General features: G+C 39.0%; 2 long non-coding RNA genes across 2 annotated transcripts in view; one reads left to right on the forward strand and one right to left on the reverse strand.

The window, feature by feature from the left end:
* Positions 1-12,497, reverse strand: part of LOC130435253 (uncharacterized) — a 44,355-nt gene that overhangs the window by 2,171 nt on the left and 29,687 nt on the right. Inside the window, exon 2 of the long non-coding RNA XR_008908797.1 lies at positions 7,041-7,127. This is a non-coding gene — a long non-coding RNA (uncharacterized LOC130435253). The remainder of the gene's footprint in view (positions 1-7,040; positions 7,128-12,497) is intronic.
* On the forward strand, positions 1,991-5,988 carry LOC130435252 (uncharacterized). The gene is made up of 3 exons (XR_008908796.1): positions 1,991-3,577; positions 3,733-3,816; positions 4,210-5,988. It is a non-coding gene; the product is annotated as an uncharacterized LOC130435252 (long non-coding RNA).

Genomic DNA, 12,497 nt, shown 5'->3' on the forward strand with positions numbered 1-12,497 from the left:
CTGGTGATGATGGATGTGTTAGTGAAGGACTCCAGTGAGTTGTGTTCAGGCGTGCAAACACACACACACACACACACACACACACACACATTGATTTCTGTAAGTTCTGTCTGTGTTCATAAAAACACTCTTGTCCAGTTTCCTCATCTAACAGAAACACTGATACTATATATGCTTTCCCATAATGCCCCTCAGTGACACATGATACAGGATGTTTGTAATTACAGCCGCTGGCTGCAGGCAGGTGTTTGAGACGGCTGGAGAACGAGAGGGAGAGATGTTACTATAGCACTTGTTATGTAAGCGTGTCGACACACTAGTGAGAATGTGGCTGATCTGATCACCTCAATAGGAAGGGTGTGTCACAAAGACGTAGGAAGGGAAACAAAAAAAGGTTTGCGTAACAGACAGTCGTCACGCCACCAAAGGTTTTACCTTTTGCACATACCCACAGGTGTTTTTTATCCAGTTTGCTTGGATGTCCTGACACAAACACATCGCAGTTCAACAGATGTGTGCAGCACACAGCACTCTGGTGTATATTCAGACGGGATTGTTTGCTGAATGTGTGTGACTTGTGCCTGACACCAAACTTGTTATCTTGTGACTCCCGTCAGATGTAGAGAGATCAGCCAATCACAGTCTTAAAGGGACAGAGGCAAACTCAGCTTGTCTAAAAGGCTTTCTGCACCTGTCTAAGGCTCTATGAGTTATGACAGAAAACATCTGTAATCTGTAACATTTACCTCTCTGTCATCATCTCTGTTTGAACAATAAAATGACTGTATGAATTTATCTGTACTTGTGTTCAAGTCAAATGACATCCAACTCTCGCAAAACTGTACCCGACAGCGCCGCATCTGAATCATTATTATACTCTTCCTCTTGTGAATGGAGCTAAGATAAAGAGACTTGTTATGACTTGCTCAATTATGGATTTATGTTTATTTGTTATGAACTAGCTCCGAAAACAGAAAAAAAATGTCAGACTATTTCACAGACCTTTTTTCTGATTTTCAAGTTTTGCTATTTATAGATGCGTTTATATAAAATGATCATTATTATTTTATTCTGTGAACTATAAACAATATTTGTATCAAATGTCAAATAAAATATTAAGAAAAAATGAAAACTGTATTCATATTCACAAGTTCAGATTCACTTTTTAAGCAATACAACAGTCATATTTATACTTGTGTTTAGGAACATTTTACAATTCTTTTCTTCTGTGATAACCTTGATTTTGATCACAGTTTTCATCTGTCTTGTCACTGACTTTATGTCACTCTTGAGGTTTGACTTTGTTGAACATCAACAGACACTGGTCTGAAATGACCACAATACATCTAGAAATGATGATTCAAAAATGAACTTTTGGAATGCTCTCTTCATTTTTTCCACGGCTGTACATAACTGTACATGTGCGTGTGATACAGAGGGAAGTTGTGGAGTGTGTGTGGTAAAGTGATTAGTGGTGGAGTGTCTGCGTGTGTGTGTGTGGTATAGTTTGTGTGTGCGTGTGTGTGGTATAGAGATCAGTGGTGGAGTGTGTGTTAGAGTTCAGTTTAAAGGCTGCAGGTTTGTCTGATTTATTTGTGCTGTCAGTCTGATCTGATCAAAGTTGACTCGGACACACAGGATCAGTCTTTCTGTCACTCTTCATCTGTCCACGTTTGATCGGTATAAACACACATGGACGTTAAATGCTTTGAAAAGCATCTGAACATATGCAGAACAACAGGAGGTGTGTTCATCCACTCACAGGCTTTTGTTGTATTCTTGATTTAAAGGGTGAAATGAAGGCATGACATCACTGCAGCACGCACACACACACGCGCGCCCACACACACACCTGCGTCAGAGTGAGTACACACCCAAGACTTTCACTCACCATATGTGGTGATGTGACAATCAAAGTGAGTTGAGATGAATCTTTCATTAGACTTAAGCATGCACCTCACTAATACAACACAGATCCATATAACACGCATGTACACACACTCACTGCTGTTGTTAAACTACAGGGACGAGTTCAGCTGAAAATGTCTCATGGCATTTCATACCTGCATGATGTTCTTTCTTCTGCAGAACACTGTCAATATGTTGTGTGTATTTGTCGATATATCATGGGTATATTATTAAACCTCATTCAAACTCATTGTGATGTAAGAAAATAAGGCCAATGTAAACATGAGTGTTTCCTCTAACATTGTTTTATTTGATTTTGTTGTGTTGATACTGATGTGTCTGTGATGTATTACCGCTGTCCTGCTGAGTTTAGTTTCTACTACTCTCTGTCTATATTCACTCGCTATTATTCTACTTCATTTCCCATCTCAACACTTTTGACTAGTTTTGTGTTAATGGTTTTAAATCAGCTTGTGAATTTTTTTTTAATGAGTAGTTTCCGTCTTTGTTATAGCACAGAGTAGTAACCCCTGTGTGTATTTACAATCTGAGGGTTATAATAGATCTCCTGCTGCTGAACCGACGCCGTCATGCCAACACTGACTGACCCTGAACAACATTGTGAGGTTGGACCCACGTGACCCTCTGCACACCCGCTGGGATCTCTGTCGGTCCACAGTCACGCTAAACTATGGTCATCTTAATGGCTATGTGCTTTAATGTGAGTTCACAAAAGGTTTCAGAGAGCTGAGAGGAATTTAAGGTCATAAAACTGAGGAAGTTTACCAAATGTGTCCTGAGCACCTTGAGTTCAGTGTGTCACATGTTATTGATGTCAGAATGAGACTTAAAGTTGAATGTTTTCTTTTAAACACAAATGGGACGTGTAAGGTCTTTGTGTTACATATGGTTCTCTTTTGAAATGTTTCCTATAGAGCTGAACTCAAGTGTTTCTGGAGACTTTAGGTATTTTAATTGTTTTCTGAGGCGATCTTCTTTCCTAATGGATCATAACAGAGAAAACAATATTCAGCAAACCAGCACATTATCATGCAGACTTTACATGCTTATCACTATTTCAAATGAAAGACAACTCCTCCTATATCTACTCTGTTTTGGCATAAATTAATTTGTCAATTGGCAAACCCAACTGATGCCATCATGGAGAGATTGTGTGACAGCCCTGAAATCCTAAACAAAACTACACAAGATAAAGGCAAATACCACTCAAACTACACGTGTATTTTTGACACTAGTTCACTTGCATGAAGGTAAACGTGGATTGTGTGTGTTTATATTCATGATTCTGTCCTTGGTGTCTTTCAGCAGTCCTCTCTGTGACATGAAGCCGTCCTGTACTCTCAGACAGCGTTAATACAAGTGCGTTTCCCTATAAAAACACAGAACGGTTACGCCTGGCGTTAACACTAATCCCAAGAGTTCGACCCAAGAAACTTTTGGGAACGCTGCAGTTTGAAATCTCCGGTGGTTGCATTTGTGTGTAAACAGACGAAAACTGAGACTTCCGAATGTGCAGGCGTGGTTGCCCACATTGGCTCACTGATCGCCTCATCTGTATCGCTGCGTTTGCTTCCTGATTTGTTAAGCCCCGGTCACATGAGGCATTACGCTACCTGAAGGCAACAATGACCAGCCTCGCAAGGAGCATGTAAATAACACATTTTAAAACGCCAGTCTTCCAATGACAACAGGCTAATGTAAACACCACTTCATGTGTTAGACGGATGAATCACACTTCTGCTCTTCTTAACGTGTGTACAATATTCTGCTCTTATACGATACACATTTTGTCTTGTTTTCCAGGACCAATACTTGAGATGTACTTCGGAGGCAAAATGACCGAAGATATCAAATCTTGCTTCAAGACAAAAAAAACCTGTTAATAAGGTGAGAAAACACCTTGAATTAAAGTTTAGTTTGCTTACCTCATTGACTTAGATATCAAAGGTCATTGTACTTTTCATGTTAATGTATTTTGATTATTTGTTTGATTGTTTTTTCAAAAAATCTAGACAAAAGTAAATGGAAACTCTATCTACTTTAACATGTAGGCATTTAAATAATGTGGCCAGATTTCTAGATTTATACCTCAAAGAAGAAAGAATTTCACATGGGTTTAAAACGCCAGTCAATGATGGCACTTCTGAGTCTGATATCTCATAGATTATAAAGGGTTTTATTCGGATTACAGTAGTGTGTGTGTTTGAACAGTGGCACTGTGTGGATGTTTATGGAAGATCCAGATTCATATTCTGATATTTAGTCTCTTTTTTTCTATAGTTAAGGAGAACTGATGATACACTTTGGAGCATTTACACAATGAAAGTCCTTTAATCTGTGGCGTGTTCCATTACAACTCTCAGGACTGATGGACACAAATCACACATGCTCCCAACATGTCATCACTCAAAGAGTGAAAAAGCTGTTTTAAGTTTAGTTTCTCAGTAAAGGTTCAAATGAGCTGCTCTGGTCACCGGCTCGGCTCTGTGCGGTTCTGCTCAGCGAGCCGATAATTCAGCATTAATGTTCCACTGTTAGCGGCTGTAATGACCCGAGATCTCATCATTAATGCAGCCAGAAATGAAATATAAAATTTGCTGCAGTGGACAGCTGTATTCAGCAGGGCGACCCACCCGAGCGTCAAACCGCCAGCGCCATCTCGCTTTCACGCTCTCTAGATTACAGAGGCGGTCCGAGGGGTTTGTCGATGACCAATAAATGTTTTCTAAAATTGCTCCTTTGTGATGAGCATCACCACCCTGTGAAGTGACTCCAATGCGTCTGTGATTGCCACCGGCGTGCTGAAGCAAATTACACGTTATTAAATATGAAGCTGTTGGGAACGAGTGCAGCTGTCGGACCGATCGTGTTCTGACACGTCTGATGGAGGTTTACACAGGCCGGGTTCTCTTTTTACAACACAGAAGTGTGTGTGTGTGATTTCCTGAGAGTGAACATTGCCCACCGATAGTGTCGTTTTCATGTGATTGAGGTGAAGGTTGTCATTTAGTCATCTAGCAGACACTTTTATCCAAAGCAACTTACAGGTGGGGTTGTATCTGAAAAACTTTACTGAGTATACACATCATTACTCCAGACGCTCTTCGTCATCATTTTACCACGATCATGTACCGATCTGTTAAGAGAATACTGTTAATTGCTATTTATAGAGCTGACCTTGGGGAATTATAGATGCTTCATTTTAGCTTCATTTACAAAAAAAAGAGGTCATGTTTACGCTAATATTGCTCGCGTATCTATAGAAGTACAAAGCGTGCTACACAGAGTAATCATTACGACTTCATATCACACATTATTACAGGTGAAAGACCAGCAGAAATAAGATCAGGTCTTGTATCACACTGAAGGGGTTTATTTCGCGATAACAGTTGGCTCATTGTACATTATTTCAGTTATTACACGGCTACTGTACTTGCCACATGAGAAAAAAATGGACATGAAATGTCAATTTGAAATATAGCTCATATTTACTGAATACACACCGTCCGTGAGGAAAAGCTGTTTACTTTTGACAAGACTCGCCGTCAGGAAAGGCATTTGGTTTATTTGTAAATATAATGTCATATATTTATTAAATTTAATTTGTCCAAAAATTTATAATTTATAATTTGTCCGTGTTACCGTGTGTTATTAGTTTTGGGAGGATGATATCTGGGAATAACAAACCTGCAAATCTGGCGACTGGCCAATCAGAATCAAGCATTCCAACGAGCCGTGTAAGAAGGGATTGTCCAGGTATATATAGTTTACTAGTTCAATACTTGTAGCACATTTTTAGTCGATGAAAGCACAGTCTGACATACTGTATATTCAGAGTAAACGACTAGTTTAGTAGTGTTTATACTGCAAATATTCCACACTGAAGCTGAACTTACTCTATAAACTTGAGAAGTACGAAAGCATGTCAAACTATGTGACAAGATGTTTTAATGGACAATCAAAAGAGTCAACACAACTACAAGTCAAGCACACTTCAAATATGTCATTGTACCTTTATATAATATAGGTATATAGCCATCTAAAGACTGAGAACTTATTTAGACCAAATCCTTTCCTGTCAGTATTAATTGAATATACTTCATTGTCATTTGAAGTTTATTTCTGAAAAGTATATTGAAACGATAAATGCTAAATTTTACTTTAATAAAAGCATATTAATAGCACACCTTTTGTACATGAATGTGATGTGATTATAATTTAGAGTCTGTCTGATGTGTTGAGCTGTTAAACTGGCTGTACCCTGGACATCTGACTGGGTTACTGGAGGTGAAAGAGACACACAGATAGGTTGATGAGTTTCTGATGAATCATGAATCTTTAATGATACTATTATTATGGGTGAAAGGACAGCTGACCCATCTGCTGTGAAACTCTTCTACACACTCAAAATACTGCAGGTCCACAAACCATTTCTTCACACGTTCTCCCGAAGAAAGAAAATCCTGCTGCAAGTTTTAGACACGATTTCACTACTTTGAAACTTTGGTTTGCAACTACTTTAACCAACCTTTCAATGCAGCTTACCAAAGCATTTAACAGAAAATGTCTCTTTATATACAGTATATATATATATAGGCTAACTGGGTCTGGAAAGCAGCAGAGGTATAGTCATCTTACTGAGAAAGGTTACATTACTTCTACCACCTGAAGGAAATCTTTCATATCTTGAAACTTTATTTTCATAGACAGTGTTGATATCGAGTGGTGAACAAGTGACATTTGTTGAAGAATACAAGTTCTCAGATGTTTCTCTCGAGAACATAACCCAACATAATCTCACACCCGCTCTGATGTTTTGAGAAAGACCTCAATAATTGACCAAAAACATCAAGAATCATTTGAGATTCCTCCATGAGCAAATGATCTACAGTATAAATATCTTGATTCACCTTTATTTAATGGAGTAGTACTCTTACTGTATGTCAGAAGTGATCTATTGCATTTGCTTGATCTCTTCTAGAGAGTTTCATATCATACGGTCTCTTGTGCTATGAAAGAGCAACAATATATTCCTGTGGGGATATTTTTTCAGGACCATGTTCCATTATGGTGTCTAGTGGCTGTGATATAGAGAATTTAAAGCCTCTTACCTTCAGAAAGTGCAATAGATGAGAGTTCATCTCATTCAGGGCTGGATGATGGAGAACATGGCTGAAAGCGTCCGTTATCCAGAGGTCCTGTCCAGTAAAAAAACAAACAAACGAGAAATGTCAACCGGTTCATCAGAAGGAATAGCTGGCCATAAGCACTCGAGATCCTCAGAGAATAATTGTCATTTCCCAGCAGATGAATGCCAACAATCTTTGGCCCGTCCTGTAGCCCAGACAGACACCAGAAAGCATTAGTTGCTGTTTTATTCTTTAGTGTGTCTGAACATTTTCTTCCAGCTTTCTGGAGTTTTTATCCTCTAGAGGAAAATTCCCGGCAGACTAATCTTTCTGAGCATGTGATTCACTTTAATCTGCATGCGTGGATGAAGAAGTTGCTGTACTCTTAAAGATTAATGAACCCAATTTGCAAAACTGACCTTTTGCGGTCAGATCGTGTGGTGGGTAAAGCTTCTTAATTCCTGCAGCTCAAGCACATCCTGACAGATAAGAGAGAGAGAGAGAGATGAACAAACTAAGAGTTCAGTTCCTCTGATCACTTCAAAGATGTTTCACAGGAGTCTAAACACTACCACACATTCTCAACTCTACAACCCTTCAGTCTGCCCACATTTACACTAAAAATACCTTCAACCACACAGAAAATGTCATTCTAAATATCCCAGTTTAGTCACACAACTCTCTCTCTTCCTCAATGAAGTCAATAAATAAAGCATTTGACTTCTGTTAAGAGATGCATTTCATTATAAAAGAACAGTGTACAGAATGAAGTCCATTACTGATTTACTGACAGAACATTACTATTACTATGAACATTACATAGGCTACATCCCTTCAGACTGACTGATCAATCTGACAGCCAATAGTTCAACCTTTTCACATGTTTTACATGCATGTTTTTACATGCACACAAATAATATACATCATAATAATACTGTGTGTGTAACGGTGCTTGCAGAAGGAGGCTCGAGAGACAAAGATAATCCAATAGAAGACTTTAATACAATCCAAGATGATGATGCACAGGGGTGTGCACGAAACCATACACACATGACACATAAACAAATAACATCGGACAAATAGTGAATGTAATGGAAGAGTCTTTATAGAGTCTGTAGATGTGCATTAGGTGTGGGTGTAATCAAACAGTATGAAGGGTGCAAAGGATTATTGGTGATGTAGTTCAGCGGTGAGTGGGCAGACAGTTTCTCTTTAGGAATATTTGAATGCAAACTGTATTCATATTGTAATGTCAGTCATACATCTGTAAGTCAGCTATATGTCTGCGCAGGCTCAATCCAAAAATCATCATGTGCCAAAATATTTTTGCTTTGATTACTTGCTAGATGATAAAACGAAGGGGGCATACATTACAGAGGCAGACTATGATATAGTTTGTGGGTTAGGGTCAGATGATCACCTGCAGCACATTTCACTGTGCTATAAATAAAACTAAAAAAACTCAAATAAAACTAATATTAATTAATCTTATATAGCAACATAAAAAAAATATACAATGACGAAAGAGTATACCAAAATTGCTTAAACTTTAAGTAAAATTAACATAAAAACTAAAGCTCTAAAAAAAGCTAAAAAAATATTGATAAAACTAAGTTAACATTAAAATCCAACCATAATAACTCAGATGTCTTCATGGGATTATTAGTGAGAGTTTAGAGTGTGTTTGGTTTCAAATGGTTGGTTTGTCAACATGCAGTCAAACTCTCTACAGTGACAACTACAGCAGTACTGTGATATGACAATTTTTTAAAGGGGTCATATGGCTTGAATATAAGTGTTTTTCTGTGTCTTTGTTGTGTTATAAGTTGCCCATCCATGCATTAGACACGCAAAATTGCAAAAATTAAAGTGTTGAAACCAAAGATGCATTCTATCTAAAAGTGATTGCTATATAAAAGGTAAAACAGTAAGATATAGTTTTTAACTGTTTAACATCATATTTAAAAAAAAAACCTTACCAATGCGTTACATCATGCTCAAGTCGTGATGGCAAAGTTGATATGTCGGCTTGATCGTCTTCATTTTCCGTATCAGATTCGGCCTTGAATTGATATAAGGAAGTACCGATGACATTTGATCACCTGTCAGTACGATTGCTTTGGAAGCTGATCGTCCGAATATTGTAAGAGGCGTTACATTTTCGTGAAACGACTAGTATTCGACCAATCACTGCGCACTAACCAACTGGCCAATCATAGCTCACCACGCTTTTGAGCGACGAGCTTGGTAAAAATCTGTGTGTTTCAGAGAGGCGGAGCAAAGAGGAGATGCAAACATGTACGTTATGTGGAAAATACAGCGTTTTTTTTCCCATAAATTGTGTATACACTTCACACTACATCAAAAACAAACCATAATATTCCTTTTAGCCGTGTCATTGGACCCCTTTAAGGAGTATCATATAGATACTATGGCACATGAATATATTATTCAGTTAATACTACATCTAGTCTGTCTGAAAATTCCCTGCTATTACCACCGAACATCCCATCAGTGTACCATGGCACAGTATTTTCTTTTGTATAGTAATAACATGCTGGAAAGCCACATTTCCTCTCAGCCGAACGCCTCCCCAGCAATAAACTGCGTTGCATGGCAACCAAGAGAGGGAACAAATTCTTCAGAGTACAAGTACAGATCCGTTTGGTGAAGGAGCGCAGGATAATTTCAGGAACACTACACAGACGAATGGATTAGCTAGCCCTGGTGTAAATTCAGCACATATGTTGGGGTCGTGGTGTCGTGAGTGTTTTTTCGGCATCTTTGTTTCGGACGTTGGAGAGAATGATGTCACTCTCTAGCTCTCAGAACTCTGAAAAGCCTCCAGTAAGTCGGGTCGGGTCGAGCCGGGTCGGTTTTGGGCTCCTCTTCTCTTCTGTCTGTCCTCCGCTGCGGTTCAGAACGGATTTCACAGTTTTCCTTTGAGCGTTAATGAAAGAGGGCAGATTCCTTCCTGCACACAAACTCTCACACCGAAACTGCACGACAATCCTGGGAAAATCCAAACCTTTTGGCATCCTAACAACCTCACCGGGTCGGACTCACCCACGCACACACACAGGGCTTGATGAGGGATGGATTGTAAGAGTGTCCGCTGCCCTGCACGCTGCATGTTTGCTTTCCGCGGTTTGATGTATACGGGCATTGTTGGGTCTACGAGGCCTGACCCTGACAGATTATGGAAAAGAACCTTCTTTTCTCACTGGCACAGGCTGGCGTACTGCCGGCCGGGAAGACGTGCCAGACCGTTTGCCTCGCCTACCAGCTGAAGAGACTAGCAGCCATAAACGGCCCTGAATGCTCTTCATCATCATGTACGGCCCGATCTGAAGTTTATGAATGAAAAGTTTATTTCCGCTCTGAAAACACATCAGATCTGCTGCTCACGGGGAGGTTTGGCTCAAAGCAGAAGGGTGTTTTCACTGTTTGGAGGGTCATCATATGAAAGGACACAGCTGTGACCCTCAGCTGGACTCTGATCTTTGGGGGCAAAAGATTTCTAAATGCAAAGAACCATCAGTTTATGCATTTATATCATACATGTAGAAATCAAAGCATTTGTCATTTACTTCTCCAGAGTGATGGACTCATTGGTGCGCTGGAGAGAAGAAAAATGTTTATTTTAATAATCTTTCGTCAAAATGTAATAGCTTGCGGCATCTCGGAAATGACTTCTATTTACACAAAGCCATTAAAGTTTTCAGACCCTCCCCTTTAACCAGGTGTCATCATTTACAGTCGAGACCACATGCTTTACAAACCTGTTTCTCGTGAAAATAAAACACATTCTGAATACTAGCCAAGCATGCTGACTTCAAGTGTCTTTTATCCAAAGCGACTTACAAAGAGTTAAGGAGCAATAAGCAATATGTCTTACAGGACCAAAACAAAGTGCCAATGCAAAGTTACTGGTTTCAACAAAAGCTAGACCACTACCTGTTGAGATAAAGGGTTATTTTTTTATTTTTTTTACCATTCATCAGGAAAACCTACAAAAATTCTAAAAAAATCTCCACTCGATGTCCATGAATCGTCATTGTTGTCTATGAGAAAGAATTAATAGAGATCTCATTTGTGTTCTCCGTTTCACATGCCAGTCATCACAAGGTCTCTCTCTCTCTCTCTCTCTCTCTCTCTCTCTGTGTTTGATTGGGTTCCAGCTCTGTTCTGAATAAAGGCTTAGAGAACTCTGTTTCCCACAAGTGAACAAAAGCAGCGAGGGCTGGAGAATGGAGCAGAGGCTCGGGGAGGGAGGAGAACAGAGCCGTGGAGAAAAGCTCTCAGTCTGTAGGAACTAATCAGACTCTCGTTTAGCAAACGCAGGCATTCCTGCTGATGAAAAGAGAAGAGATGTAGGGCGGGACAAGGTCCAATTGAGACCCTCCAACTGCAGAACAACAGCAGAGCCACTCCATTATCCACTGTACGGCATCATTAACCAGTGCCACACACACACACACTGCTCTATAATGTAACTCAATATCACTGTCCTGAACAATAAAGCATCATTGTTTCTATACTTTGCTAACTTGATATTAGTCACTAATGTCATTAACAGTGAAGCAGGGGCGCCAGGAAGTTTTTCTTGTGGGGGGCTAAGATTTCAGAATGCAAAAAAACAAAAGTTTTATGAGTTTACAGGGTGGGCTAATAATAATATTAAATCAATTTTTGCCTTTGCTAGACAACCTGCAATTTAGTCGTTTAAATAAAGAAAGCTTCTTAAAAATATTGTTGTAGTGCATTAGTCTAAACTCCTCCCATTGGTGCACTTGGTTGTAGTTAGTTATTTAAGATTTTGTATACACTTACATTATATGCTGTGCTTTTTTTTAAAAACATTATGCGGTGTGTAAAGTATCCTACAAACAAACTTATTTATGAACTAAAACATAAAAGAAACTGAAAAGGAAAATCAAGCAGAATACAGCAATGCATAAAAAGAATGTATTGTAGCGTACAGTCAGCATATGGTTTGTTATTACTTCACAAGTTTCTGCTAAGAAAAATAGCATATCCACAAGCACAAGGTTCGAGTCCTTTCACTAAGGGTCCTTAACAAGCCAAATGAATCCTTCTATAACCAAAAGCAAATACCGTGTTTGCAGGATCAGTACACACTGATGCATGTGAATTATAGCTGTCATGATATGAGATTTTCACGACATGCTTATCTTAGGCAAAACACCATGATATCAATATTGATATGATCTATAAAAAAATGTAATGGAACCTGACAAATGAGTTGATAATTTTGTGTTTTCTATTTTGCTACACTCAATCACACACAAGACAAGGATTGAAAGAGAGAAATTGAGAGTTTGTAACCATTGGCAGCTGGTGATCCTGGCTGGTGCTGGATCATTGACAATATGGTCTCACGTGTAGTATTAACACAATATCCATAATCATGATTTT

This window comes from Triplophysa dalaica, chromosome 14 (genome assembly GCF_015846415.1).
Source record: "Triplophysa dalaica isolate WHDGS20190420 chromosome 14, ASM1584641v1, whole genome shotgun sequence".
Taxonomy (NCBI): domain Eukaryota; kingdom Metazoa; phylum Chordata; class Actinopteri; order Cypriniformes; family Nemacheilidae; genus Triplophysa; species Triplophysa dalaica.